General features: G+C 39.6%; 1 long non-coding RNA gene across 1 annotated transcript in view; it reads right to left on the reverse strand.

The window, feature by feature from the left end:
* Positions 1-1,860: 1,860 nt before the first annotated feature.
* LOC134665749 (uncharacterized) overlaps positions 1,861-14,062 on the reverse strand; it is a 249,205-nt gene continuing 237,003 nt past the window's right edge. The window contains exon 2 of the long non-coding RNA XR_010098412.1: positions 1,861-2,216. This is a non-coding gene — a long non-coding RNA (uncharacterized LOC134665749). The remainder of the gene's footprint in view (positions 2,217-14,062) is intronic.

Below are 14,062 nucleotides of genomic sequence, written 5' to 3' on the forward strand. Positions count from 1 at the left end.
ATCAAGTTTCAGGCCCAGGAAACTAACGACAAGATTCAATAAAATTACGACGTATTAATAGCACTTGCACTGAGTATATGCTATCAAAATCGTTGCAGACTTTTCTTGAACTAACTCTATAAAAAAAAATGACGGTAACTTGTGAATGCTAAACTCCATTGTCTTAACAGCGCAGAAAGTGGAGTTAATCTTGAGCCAGATATCCCGCAGTTACCCTGATGGGAGTGCTAATGGACCAAGTTCCGGGACTATCTATAAGGTTATTCAGATGGCCAATCGTACGTGATACTAACTCGGAAAACTAGGTGACCAAGTTTAGCAACTTTTGAAGCTAGTGAATACCAAAATGTGCCATTTGGCAACTCTTTTATTATACAATTCATCGCAAAAAATTCTCATTTCCTCCTCTCATCTACTATAAAGATTAACTGGAAGAGATCCCTCAAAGGGATAAGTTTGCCTTTGTTAGCTTTTCCTCGGAACTTACCTTTTCCTTTAGTCCTTCTATTATGTATATACATACATAATTAATGTATTTTGTACTTAAAATTTAATATAGAGTTTACTACTACCTACTATCGGCCTGATTCAAACTTTAAGATACGACAAATATTTGCCCAAGATACGATATGGATTGGATATATCAGTGTATGAAGTTTTTGTATCTTTTTTGACGTATCTTAAAGTTTGAATCAGGCCGATAAATAGTAGTAGTAACCTCTATATCAACTGTTATTGATACAGTCTGTACCTACCAGTGGCGGCGCGTCAAACATATCCATAGGCAAGCCGGGGCTAATTTGGCTTAACTACATATTTCCTTTACAAATCTGCTCAAACGTCCAAAAACAGGCAAGCCGATGGGAATCGGCTTTTATGGACGCGCCGCCACTGCTACCTACTGTACTGTACTGTACTGTTCTATTTCCTAGTCTATTTATACCGCAGCATGTGGGAGGCAAACAAGGGTACTCATGCATATTTGTAACGGCCCGAAGTTTCTAGAAATCCCTCCCACGCAAGCCCTTTTCAAAAGAATTTACCTATAAATATGTACGACGAAAGTTGCCAGATTGTGGTTTCAGAATTATATGTTGTTTATACTAAGTCGGTGACAAACAAGCATACGGCCTGCCTGATGATAAGCAGTTTCCGTAGCATATACGCCTGCAACTCCAGAGGAGCCACATGCGCGTTGCCGACCCTAATTCTTCACAACCGCGTTGAGCTTCAGTTAGATTTTAGTAGGGTTCCGTACCAAAGGGCAGCAGTGGTGCCCGAGTGGATATGACGTCTGACTTTCAATCCGGAGGTCGCGGGTTCAAATCCTGGCTCGTACCAATGAGTTTTTCGGAACTTATGTACGAAATATCATTTGATATTTACCACTAGCTTTTCGGTGAAGGAAAAACATCGTGAGGAAACCTGCATACATCTGCGAAGAAATTCAAAGGTGTATGTCAAGTCCCCAATCCGCATTGGGCTAGCGTGGGGACTATAGCCCAAGCCCTCTCGCGCATGAGAGGAGGCCTGTGCTCAGCAGTGGGACGTATATAGGCTGAAATGATGATGATGATGATGATGACCCAAAGGGTAAAAACGGGACCCAATTACTAAGACTCCACTGTCCGTCTGTCCATCTGCCTGTCTGTTACCAGGCTGTATCTCATGAACCGTGATAGCTAGACAGTTGAAATTTTCACAGATAACCTTCCTTTGTGTTGTGCAGTCGGGTAATTATACACCGTGTTTTTATTGAATTCCGTTAACTTCGGGGTATAGTTAAGTACGTTTAAGAGAACTAAATGCCATAGTTAATTAAAAAAAAAAAAAAAAAAATTTTTTTACAAAAAGATAAGGTATAAAAAGTAATTAAATGTAGCATATAGCATTGTTGTAACACGGACATTACATTTAACTCAACCAAACAATTGAAATCTGTGACATATCAATGTCATTTCGAACATCGATCGACCGAGATTGTACTTAAGTTTAGTAGCAAATGTATGAACTCATTCTAAACACTAATCAATATGTAAACCGGGCCTAAGGCAAGTGTACACGCTTGTAGAGGCCTTATAAGAAAAAAATAAATTATTGATTATCTCCGAAATGGAGTTAATTAGAATATCGATGTCTTTGAGAAAGTTACTTGATTTAAGCTCAGGAATGCACCCTTGCAATTAACGGAAATAAAAAAAAACACGGTGTATAAGCTTTATTCGTTTGTCACTTTTTAAATTTGCCGCCAAATCGAAAATTGTGGGGCGGTCTGCGGAGGACCAAAATATTGTACTCATCGCAAAAAAACACTTGCAGAACTTGCACAGATCGACCTAGCCCCAAATTAAGCAAAGTACTATGGGCACTTTAGGCACCGATATACATTCTTATATTACTTAGGTACAATAAAAATATCCATAACTTTGGAATACAATTAAATGCCCTTACTGGGATTCTAATCCAGGACATCCTGATGGCTCGATTCGGGAAATGAATAAGAGATGCACTAGATATGAAATAGTAAAGATATGTGACGTTCCACGGCAAAGGAACCTTATGGCGGCTGGCGCCGCGATTCGGGAAATTAATTAGAGATTCACTAGATATAAAATAGTAAAGTTATGTGACGTTCCACGACAAAATGTACCTTATGGCGGCTGGCGCTTACGTCGCATAGCGCCGCAATAATATTGGAGCGACGTTAATAATCGTAAGCGCCAACCGCCATAAGGTACCTTTATCCGTGGGACGTCACATTTCTTTACTATATCGTATCTAGTTAATCTCTAATTCACTTTCCGAATGGCGCCGTGATGCTTCGTAGACAAGGCTAAGAGCTAGGCTGTAAAATAATGAAAAATATCCCAATAATCCTAAAAAATATCCAAATCCCTGACATCAGGTAACCCTAAGCCTGTGTCCCGAAGGTGTCGTGCGTTGACAAATCGCCCGCGAAGGCAGATTATTGAGGCGAGGTGCGATCCATCAATCCGGCTGATAAATGTACAGAAAAAACATGTATGTCAACAGGCGGCATCCATCTTGATTTCAACTTCGAACGAGTAATAGTTCGGTCATTGTTCGAGTGGTGTACCTAGCAATGTACAAATTGCAGAAATGTTCTCGGACATTTCAGAGAAATTATATGGAAGAAACTTAGAAAGTTCTCTGTGAGAATGTTCCCATGAGAACTTTAACGTTTTGTGTAATATATAATATTACACGCCACATAACAGTAAAGCGGGCAGGCGAAATATTTAAAATGGCATGTGTCTACGTCGGTCTTGACACGATTAGATTGTTTATTAAATTTAAGTTCCAGAGAATATACTTCATAGAAGTTTCGCAACTTAAGAAACTTCTCCTCGGTGCATTGCTAGGTGTACCGATCCGTTGTCATTAGCTTCGCCATGAATTTCCTGAAATTCATAGCCCATGAAATGATAAAGGAAGAAATATTATTTCATTCCACAAAGCACACACTACTTAAAACCATATACCTGAAACAACAACAGATACCTAATATTAGGTAGGTTACAATATGTCGTTTAGCAATTTGTTTGTTTCTAGATTAGTATATACATTCGGCATCAGATATATTGGAGCGGTCAAGGTGCAATATCTGAACTCGCACTTTAAAGACTTGACAATAGAGATATTCAAATTCAAAAATTCAATTCAAAATTCTTTATTTCATAATAATATATACATCTTTTGTGATACAGGGGATGGAGCCGCCCGGTAAGCTTATGCTTGTGTTGGGAGACACCGCTCGATATATACCGGGTGTCGCCTGTAATATGAGTAAAAAATTAAACTGTAGGGTGTACTCCTCATACTGACCAACATTTGTTCAGCGACTGTTAAAAATAACTTGTTGTTTGATTTTTAATACACTTTAAAGTTTCTTCTAAGACGCAATGTATTGTGAATTTTGTTATGTTTAAGGCATGACAAGCAATGTCATGCACAATGATATGGCGTGGCGATGACGTTCATTGAAGATAATATTTATTTTGTATGGAAAATAAGGAGTCTAAATACTTCATAATTTTTAAAAGTTGTTGAACTAAAGTGTCACCGTTTGAGGAGTACAATCTATATTTTAATTATTTGCTCGTGTTACAGGCCACACATTCGGCATCAGATACATCGGAGCGGCCAAGGTGCAATATCTGAACACGCACTTTAAAGACTTGACAATAGAGATATATAGAACTCTACTAGTAGTACTAGTCCATCAAATGGCGTAGTACATATTACATCGGTAAACCAGACCAAGCTTCATGAAATAAACTTGGGGGCCGTAGCCAAGTTTATTTTTAAAATGAGGCAAACAAGCATACGAATCGCCGGTCACAATTACCGTCGCCGTTTGAAACCTGCAACACCAAAGACCACAAGTGCGTTGCTGAAATTTAAGATGAGAGTACGCTCTTTTCTTGAAAGTTTGAAAATCGTATCGGTACGGAAATACCGCGGGTGACTGATCATTCAATAGTTTAATTTGAACTGAACATAACATAGGTACAACATAATACGAACTTTACAAACTAAATAAAAGCTTTTACAGTTGCTACATTATATAACGACACTCTGTGATATAATAAGCACATTACGTAACTATGTCGAAAATTCTTCGTCGTTTCGTTCGTCGGAATTTCTATAATAAACAAAATCAATTCCCGCCCGTCCTCATAAATACAATCGCAAAGGCAACTGTAAAACAAAAGGGCAAAGCTGTCAGCTGTCAATTGGCCAAATTGGGCGTGGCCCGACACGTACACTTTATTTCGGTAAAGTCGAAATAATACCGCCCGGGCCGTTATTAGGAACGACAGTTACAGGAAAATTTGAAAACCGGGAGCTGAAATGAAATATAAAACTTCCAAATGAAATATAATAGGTAAATCAACTATTTGATATCCTGTAGGTACCGTCAGCGTCAGTCAGGCAAAAAGTCAGGCATATGTTATCCCAACAAAAACATAAATGCGTAATCTGATGAGAGCAAAGTTCAATATTAATTTGTGTCGTTGTGGAATCGCTGACAAAAGTATTGAGATCTATATGAGTGCCAAGTTCGGTGGAACCGATGTTTTTACCTACAAATAACATTTTAGAAAAGTCTCATAGAAAATAATAGCATATAGGTAATAACTAGCCAAGACAATTACTTTATATAATATTTATATCTTTTTGGGTTTTATGGTTTTTCATCTATCAGTCAGTCAGTCAGTCACAAAAAATACAGTTTTAAAAGTTAATTGTCCAATAACTGTTTGAGCTACGTTCATGAAATATTGTAATCTAGACAAGCTATTTAAGGGGTTTGAATAAATATGCCAACTTGCATTTGTGTAGGCTTAAAGGTTTCAAATTGTGAAGAGGTCATAGTTTTATAAACATTTTTAGCAACTTTTCCATTTCAGCTCCCAGCCTACATCTCCCAGTTGGTTTTAGTTAACCATAAAATCCCGTGACTAAAGGTTATCTGTCTGGTAATATGCTTGTTTATAACATAAGGGGATCTGTGCGGCTTCCGAACTTTGTGAATTTATTTTATTCTGATATTTATTATTTGGTAAGTTTTTCTTGTTGTGTTCAGACTCAATTCTTTTTTGTTTAGAAGTACTTAGTTACTTATATCTAAGTAGAACTGTTTGCAACTTAAAGAATAGTTATTGATATTATTGTACGAGTTCAGATCGATCTATAACGTCCTGAATAACGTAATGTAGAAGCTTATACCTATAGAGCTAAATTAAGGGAGTGTGAGTGTACGCGTAGCGCACCCACTACAGTAGAAATCACATTGGTATTATTGTCACTGTGCAAATAATAGGTACCTTACCGACTATTTTTTTTGTGGAGTTCTCTCTAAATACAAGAACATTGCAAGCTAATCTTAAACCCTGCAGATTTCAAAACAAATCGACATCGAATCGCCTGTTGCAAGTTACACAAAGTGAAAAATCGACAAACAATCCCAGTAAGTTCATGGAATTTTAAATTCTCGAAGCAATTGAAAACCGGCGAGGGGTAGTTGCAAACCACAGATCATTTTTCGATTATATTTGAGGAGTGTCTTTTCTAAAGGGTTTATTTCTCTATGAACACCATAAGATAAGATAAGATACGATTTCTTTATTGTCCGTACAAAAGTAAGCCCTTCTTGTAAGGTGTTCATAGAGGCGACACTCCTAATTTAGTAACAAGTGAACCTAAAATGGCCGTTGGCCGCACTTTTATGGCCTACTAGCTTCTGCCCGCGACTTCATCTGCATGGAATATTGATGATGATTGAGAAATACCTACTATCTTAAGGTCAATGCTGGGAAGACCGTTTATCAGGTAAGACCATTTACAAGCTCTTTCTCACGCATACCTCCAGGTTGCAAGAATGTAAGTGTGAGATGCTAGGTACAGTCACCACACGGGATTGTTATGCCATTTAGGGTTCTTGCTAAATTGGAAATTCTGTAGCGTAAGTATTGAACAATCAATTTAGCTAGGACCCTGAGTGATGCAATAATCGCGGAGCGTGATGGTACGTGTGGCAACCACGATTAGGGTTCCGTACCCAAAGGTAAAACGGGACCCTATTACTAAGACTCTGCTGTCCGTCCGTCTGTCACCAGGCTGTATCTCATGAACCGTGATAGCTAGACAGTTGAAATTTTCACAGATGATGTATTTCTGTTGCCGCTATAACAAAAAATACTAAAAACAGAATAAAATAAATATTTAAGTGGGGCTCCCATACAACAAGCGTGATTTTTGACCGAAGTTAAGCAACGTCGGGCGGGGTCAGTACTTGGATGGGTGGCCGTTTTTTTTTTGCCTTTTTTTGCATTATGGTACGGAACCCTTCGTGCGCGAGTCCGACTCGCACTTGCCCGTTTTTTTGCTATAACGCGGAGTACATTATGATGTGGATCAATCCTGGGCTCTGAAACAGCAGATTAATGTCAATTTAAGAGTATGGAGTCTATTGGTGGCAGTCTACATCGAAAACTAATCTAAAGTCCCAGGGACTCGTTCACTTGCATAATCTCATATAATAACTGCCAGAGACATGGAAATAAGTAGACGGATTTGGATGAAATTTCAATTTTCACTAATAAGTTGATTTTTCGGTCTCTGCAAGTTTTGATAATGCTCTAATGATTTATTGGAAATTCTAGACATGTATTCAGCGAAAACGAATCTCGATTGATCATGAGTTATATTCAATCTGATTATAAAATTCAATCTCATTTCATCACATTCGGATTAAAAAAGGGTATGATATTGGTATATATGTTGGGGTAAAATCTAATTATTATTCAATAAATTGTGTAAGACATCTTATTTTTCGTATTTGTTTGGCAACAGATGAACTTTAGGCTTCGAATTTATTTCAATCATACACGAGCGAGATGTAGGTATGTAGATACATTCGCCATCAGATATATCGGAGCGGGCAAGGTGCTCACAAATATCTGAACACATCTGTATTGTCAAGGCGTTAGAATGCGTGTTCAGATATTTTTGAGCACCTTAACCGCTCCTATACATTATACATATCTGATGCCGATTGTATTAATGCCCAGATCGAATCAAATATCAAATCCAATAATATTATTTTTTTTATTTAAGTTAGTATTTTAGGTAGGTATGCCTCAAATATACATAACATTTCGTTCAATAGGGGATGATACTGCAATGTTCTGCCGCCAGAGTGCAGCACTACCGACTCTAGTAAATTCATAGACTAACTTATACATATACATACTGTGCCTTAAAATGTTTTTTGACAACTTTTCACAGACAATAAAATATGACATTCATGCATCAAGGCGGCCGGTAAACGCGAAAATCTAAATTTGGTTATCTGCCTCTTTATCGCTCGAATATGCAAGAGTTAGATAACGAAGAGAGAGGTTAGATAACGAAATTTGGATTTTCTTGTTTCGCGGTAGAACCCCAGATTGTGACAGATAGTGGTAGTGCTGCTACCTACGCAGAGTTTCGCGTAATATTCCCTATTGACAGATTGTTTTTAAGGAACCCGATTCTTTAACAACTTGTGACCTAACCAAGGTGAGACCGAGGTGAGTTGTGACAGAGGAGAGTTGGAACATCGTCGATTTTTTAGAATCTATTAACTAGAAATTAGGTCGCAATTTACGAGCTAACAAACGCACACTGTTGCGACCTAGTTTCTAGTTAATAGCTTCCAAAAAATCGACGATGTCACAACTCTCCTCTGTCACAACTCACCTTGGTCTCCCCTAGGCCCCAAAGTCATTGGCCTACTAAAGCAGACGCTAGCTTATACCTATTTACTTACTTACTTCGCTGGCTCAGCGACCCGAACTGGATCATGGCCTATAACACTAGATTTCGCCATTCGTTCTTATTATCCTGTGCGATCTGACGCCATCCAGCCGCATGGATGTCACACAGGACTTTCTGGACCTCATCGATCTATCGGTATCTAGGCCTCCCGCCCGGACGTCTCACAGAAATAATAGTACTACCGTACGGAAAGGACACTGCCTACAAACCCGAAGTTTGACAGCGGTTCAGGGTCGAATCATGCTATCCCTTTCTAATATAAGGCACTATCCCTTTCGGCTAGTTAGGGTTGTCAAAATTCAAGTGATTATCTTATCTGTGAAGTCAAGTGGTGCCAACCCTAATAATTGCTCGGAGCAATGCTGAGCCGAACGGAGCCGAGCTCGACCGAAGTCAGGAGTGTCTCCCCACTGCCAGTTGGTCGCCTCAGATAACCTCTCTGCTCATAGTTTAAAAATTTTCCCAACACCTACGCACTCAACCCCGACTTAAAATAACTCGATAAATCAGCCGTTCCGCGCATTCCGATAAACCGTCTTGCGCCGGCGAAGAATCCGGCTAATCGAGTGGATTCCTCAATCCGGAATGCGATACGCGCGTAATTAAAACCGACTAGCCGGGGCCGGATCCGGCACTTTTCACTATTTCCGACCGCACTGGCTTGCAGCTAATGAGATAAAAGAATCAAGTTCTTTCAACTAATTCTGAACTATTATAAATATTAAAATATTTAAACTTTAGAGATTTGTAGTAAGTATTGACTTAGGTAGAGATTGTATCAATATTTTTTTCATTTAATAATATATAAAGAAATAGATATATTTTATAAGGTGAAATATAAATAAAATTTATTTGCTATATCTATTGAGAAAAATGCGTAACAAGTCTCATATAAGTTAATCAATTTTGCTTCACTTATTGTTCCTTTACTACTAGGTAGATTAGGTAGGTACTTCGATAAAAATTCACAAATTGGTGGATTATGATTTAATTTTTTTGAATAAGTACTTCTTCGTTTTGTTAAATTTTGAATTATTCTTTCGCAATTGATATAACATTGTAAGTATGTTACGCGGGAGATTAAATTAATATTCGATTATATACATTTAATGTCTTAGAAATTTTAAATGCCAAGTACATCATGTTTGAGTAATTCCAGTTTGCTTTTATTAGGTGCAAATTAAAATGAACAATATTCACCTTTCAAATAAAGATAATTTATTTATTCAATTTTACATATTATGTATGTATGTATAAAACTTAACAAACTAAAACCCGTTCTGAGCCATGCCGGGTCCAAAGGTCCCCATCACACTAGCAGCGTTACCCCGCTGTATGGCGATGGAGACCTGTTGGACAAGCCATGACTCAGAACGGGGGTCATTCCCCTTTTCTCTGAGGCGCTTTCCAAGTTCCCTGAAAAGCTCTCGTGCCTCCCGTCCCCAGGGCCCAGCTGTCTCGACAGCGACGGGCACGAAGTCGTACGTGGCTCCCAGGGCAGAGTATTTCTGTCGCTTATTTTTGGCGGCAGTCTCTGCCGCCGAACCTGCCGACTTGGCGGTGTGTCCTACATGGGATGCAGCAAATGTACTCACACAAGTTGCATCCCATATAAGACACCGCCCTCTCTGCCAGGGAACCAGCGTCAGCCCGTCGGGTCGTTTGCCATCTGTTCGAGACAGCCCCGGTGGTTCGAGGAGGCACGGGACGCCCACCGACAGCATCGCTCGACGGACTATTTCATTCAAAGAATGGTGCCTGGGGAAACGACCGGCGCATCTCTGACAGCTGAGCCCATGGTGGCCGTTCTCTTCTACCATCACTCCACAGATGCAGCGGTGCGCGTTGCACACCTTGCACCCCAACCTTAAGGCCACTGCGATCCTTAGGGAATCGTTGTCTAGCAGTGTGCCTAATTGAGGGGATGGCAAGGCGTGCAACCATGCACCCGACTCAGATTTGGAGGCGGCTTTGAGACACGCCAGATCGGTTATCGAGGCACCAGCCTGTAAATTCGCGTGGCGAAGCCTACAAAGGATGTCATCCCAGCCCCTCTGAACGGCCGGGTTTTCTGGATGCTCATTAGATGGGCACAATGTGGCCCATTTTGATAAGGCATCCGATGCAAAGGGCAAGCAGATATTGGTGCTCTCTATTGTAAGTATGCGACCGACTAGATCAGCTGATCCGTGTATCGAGGCCAAAAACGCTACCAAGCCGATGTCTTGGACTCGACGGATGCCAAGACCGCCATAGCGAACAGGTAAGGACGCCTGACGCCACTGATCTCCGTTCAAACTTACGTTCAATACTGTTTCTAGGATGAGTTTTAATGTGTCGTCGAGGGTTTGTAGGTCCTGTTCGAAAAGCCAAGTCGGAGATGTTCGTAGGGTGTACACGGTACGGGGAAGTGCGAAACAGTTCCGCAAAAGAATGAGGGAAACATGTCCAGACAGATGAACCAGGTGCTCCCGTACACCCGAGAGTGCCTGCCTTTTGCTTTGTAATACAGAGCTGACACCCTCGGAGAATATGGGAGCACCTAGGAGTTGGAAGGAGGATTTATCGATCTGCCTCATTCCCGGCAAAACAGTTAATTTCGAACTTCTCAAGTTCAATTCGAATTCCCGAACACTGGAGCAGGAGTATTCTCGAATTAAAATTTCTCCAGTGCCTTCCTTTAGTCAGCGCCACGGCGAATACTTAGTTCTAGCCAACTAGTTCGGATAAAATTAGGTGCGATCCGATTGACGTCGCTTGTCGGGTGTGTTTAATTAGGACACGCTTTCGTAAGTCGGATGATTTATTTAGACTTCATTGTTGTTTGTAAAAAAAGTATGTTTACATAGTTACGTTTACTTTTTTTTGAAATGTAGTATTTTATTAAAATATAAGTAGGCACATTGACTTCACCAAACTTACAATAAAAAGTAACCTAAAATTAAAACTATCTACAAAACTAAAACTAAACCTAAAAAAAAAATACCTAAAAATCTATATCTAGAGAGGGCGCTGGGCCCCTGGGGCATAGTGCCAAGAATGCTGGCAGCATTTCCTCCCTGCGCTACGCTTATGCGTTGAGCGAGGAAGCTGCCAGCTCTTTTGTCCCCAGAGACCTCAACAAGCCGTTTGGACAAATCTGTGAAAATACTCTGAGCTCCCGGGCCCCACGGAATTTAATAACTAAACTACTGCATGACAAAATCACAAAGCATTCGACTTGGAAAGAATACTCATCATTGGCCTGTGACATCAATAAGATGATGGTTTAAACATCGTCCGGATATTAATTAAGAGTGCGGCACTTCCGCAAAAGAACACTGAGCACAGTGTTATAAGGTGTCTTTTCATTAGGTTTAGGTAATATTCGTCTTGTTAAAGGGTCTACCCGGTAAACACGCAAAAGCGCGTGATAGGTGGGTATCTATACATTTCCTTATCAGAATGTACTTTGAAGCGCGCTAACACCTGCGAAGGATGGGTTATTAAGGAGTATGAAACACATAAAGGAGTTTAAAAACCGAAACTATAACATCATTTATTCACCTGTAAAGCCTCACACGCAAATAGTTACTTATAAGTATATTAATAAATAATAAGATAACGAGTAATCATTAAAAGTTTTTACAGCACGTCTCCGAAACTTTGCAAAGCTGTCAATTTGCAGTAACTTTATATCCAGTTTGGAATACTGTCACAATTCAAACGTTAATTTTAAAACAAACTGAGAGTTTGAAACAGCCTTAAGTAGGTAGACGTTAAGACAAATAGCACTTCAATTGTGCACTCGCTGACTTGCGAAAAGTTGTCTTAAGTCCTGTTTATTGAAGGGTGGAATTTGCTTGTTTTAATTAACAAATTAATGATGTGATTTCAATGCTTATTTTTGTATAGAGCGAAGTTCAATGGAATCTTAAATTAGTACCTAATGTAATATAATAGGCACTAAAACTAGATTGAATCATAAAGTAAATTTTCGTCAAGTAATTATTTCACTACTTAAATATTATTCTATTGTGTTTGTTTTCAACTAATTAGTTGAAAAGATGACGTCTAACGTCTCCAACGATTTTAATGTGGTACCCGGTAAGTTTCAAGGTATACCCAAAATGACAATCGTTAACAGAAAACTTAACTTATAATGTACGGACATATTTTTCGTAGCGTCGTGCATCGGTCATACACATACAGCATTTCTTTTTTTTAGTTAGGCGTTTGTCGTTGTACAGTCGAAAGTTTTAATTTATCACCCATTTTGTACCTTGTCACAGTGTAGTATGAGGTGAGGTGTGGTGGAGGTAGGGTTGCCATATGAAAGAATTAAATGTCCTGATAAAAATGCGGACATCACCCTAAAAATCCGGACATTTCTTGTAGCAGAGATTTGGCGTAGTTTGAACGACGCCCCGGCTCTCTCTGCGGTGTACTGTATCGTGGATCTACTTTTCCCTTTCCCTTCGCCCGATCCCGTAGCGTCATTCCTAAAAATCCGGACACATGCCAAGTCCGGCCGCAATCCGGACAAAGGGTCAAAAATCCGGACATGTCCGGACAAATCCGGACGTATGGCAACCCTAAGTGGAGGCGACTTCATATTGATCATATTGATCGTCACTGTGACAAGGTATGAAATGGGTTATAAAATAAATTAATACTTTCTACCATACGATCGTCGTTTTGCCCCTTGTATCGCGAGGTTTCTGTATGGAGACTATTTTATCACTAACCAAAAAGTAATTGATTGGAAATTGCTGCTGCGTGTTATCGTGAAAACGAAGTATCGCAGGAATTAGGTCGTTAACGTCGTCAGTGCATGATGCACTAAAGTAATGTGATTGCTTTGAACCAACATCAGGTGAGTGTTCCAAACGCTGGCGTGAGTAGGATGATCGCTACGAAATATAAAGAGGCATTAAGTACTTATATTTCATCATTATGGCAGCCAAAAGAACCACTAGACATAGGGCTCTCTCAATGAACTTTAGAAAACCCGTCTTTTTTCTAGGCGGCTTGCTAAGTTCTTTGGTTCGCGGTCGCCATCGCTGGAGTGTGAATTTTCCAATTCATTATCATCATGGACTTGTAACGTCTATGGCAGGTGATTGGTTGCATTGTTCTTGTATACTGTACGCCTAATGTAAATTTCATTCGATAGCGTGACGTGACATAACGTTTTGTATATATATAACACGCTATTCAAAATCCTATACAGTTCAATAGGTAGGTACATTACATCGAAATGTTACAAAGAAGCCCGTCTACATTAGAGCTTCACTGGATCGTGCAAGAACTCGAACTCGCGCGAATAAGCAGAATACAGCCAGCTCTCAGTAAAGCCTGCGCAAGTATGCACTTAGTTTCTGAAAGGGGTTGTAATTCACTAGCTTTCTCCCGTGAGAATACCTTTCACATGAGGTCCCAAGTAGCATGGAAGTGTCGGCAACATCAAAATAGCAGCCAATTAAGAACTTAGAGTGATTTAAGGGACGTATAAGAGTGTCAGAAAAGATTTAAGCTGTATAAAAGGTACTTTACAGACATTATACAGCTCAAGCTGTATAAAATCATTATAAAGGATTCTGCGGAAGCATGGGGTGCTTTATCAGAATATAAAAAATCTACTATAAAACTAAAAGTGTTGTGAGAGACTACAAGCTAATTCTATCGTAAAAGCTGTATACAGGCTGTATTGTAGTAACACTTGGCACTTTTAGCT

This window comes from Cydia fagiglandana, chromosome 7 (assembly GCF_963556715.1).
Source record: "Cydia fagiglandana chromosome 7, ilCydFagi1.1, whole genome shotgun sequence".
Taxonomy (NCBI): domain Eukaryota; kingdom Metazoa; phylum Arthropoda; class Insecta; order Lepidoptera; family Tortricidae; genus Cydia; species Cydia fagiglandana.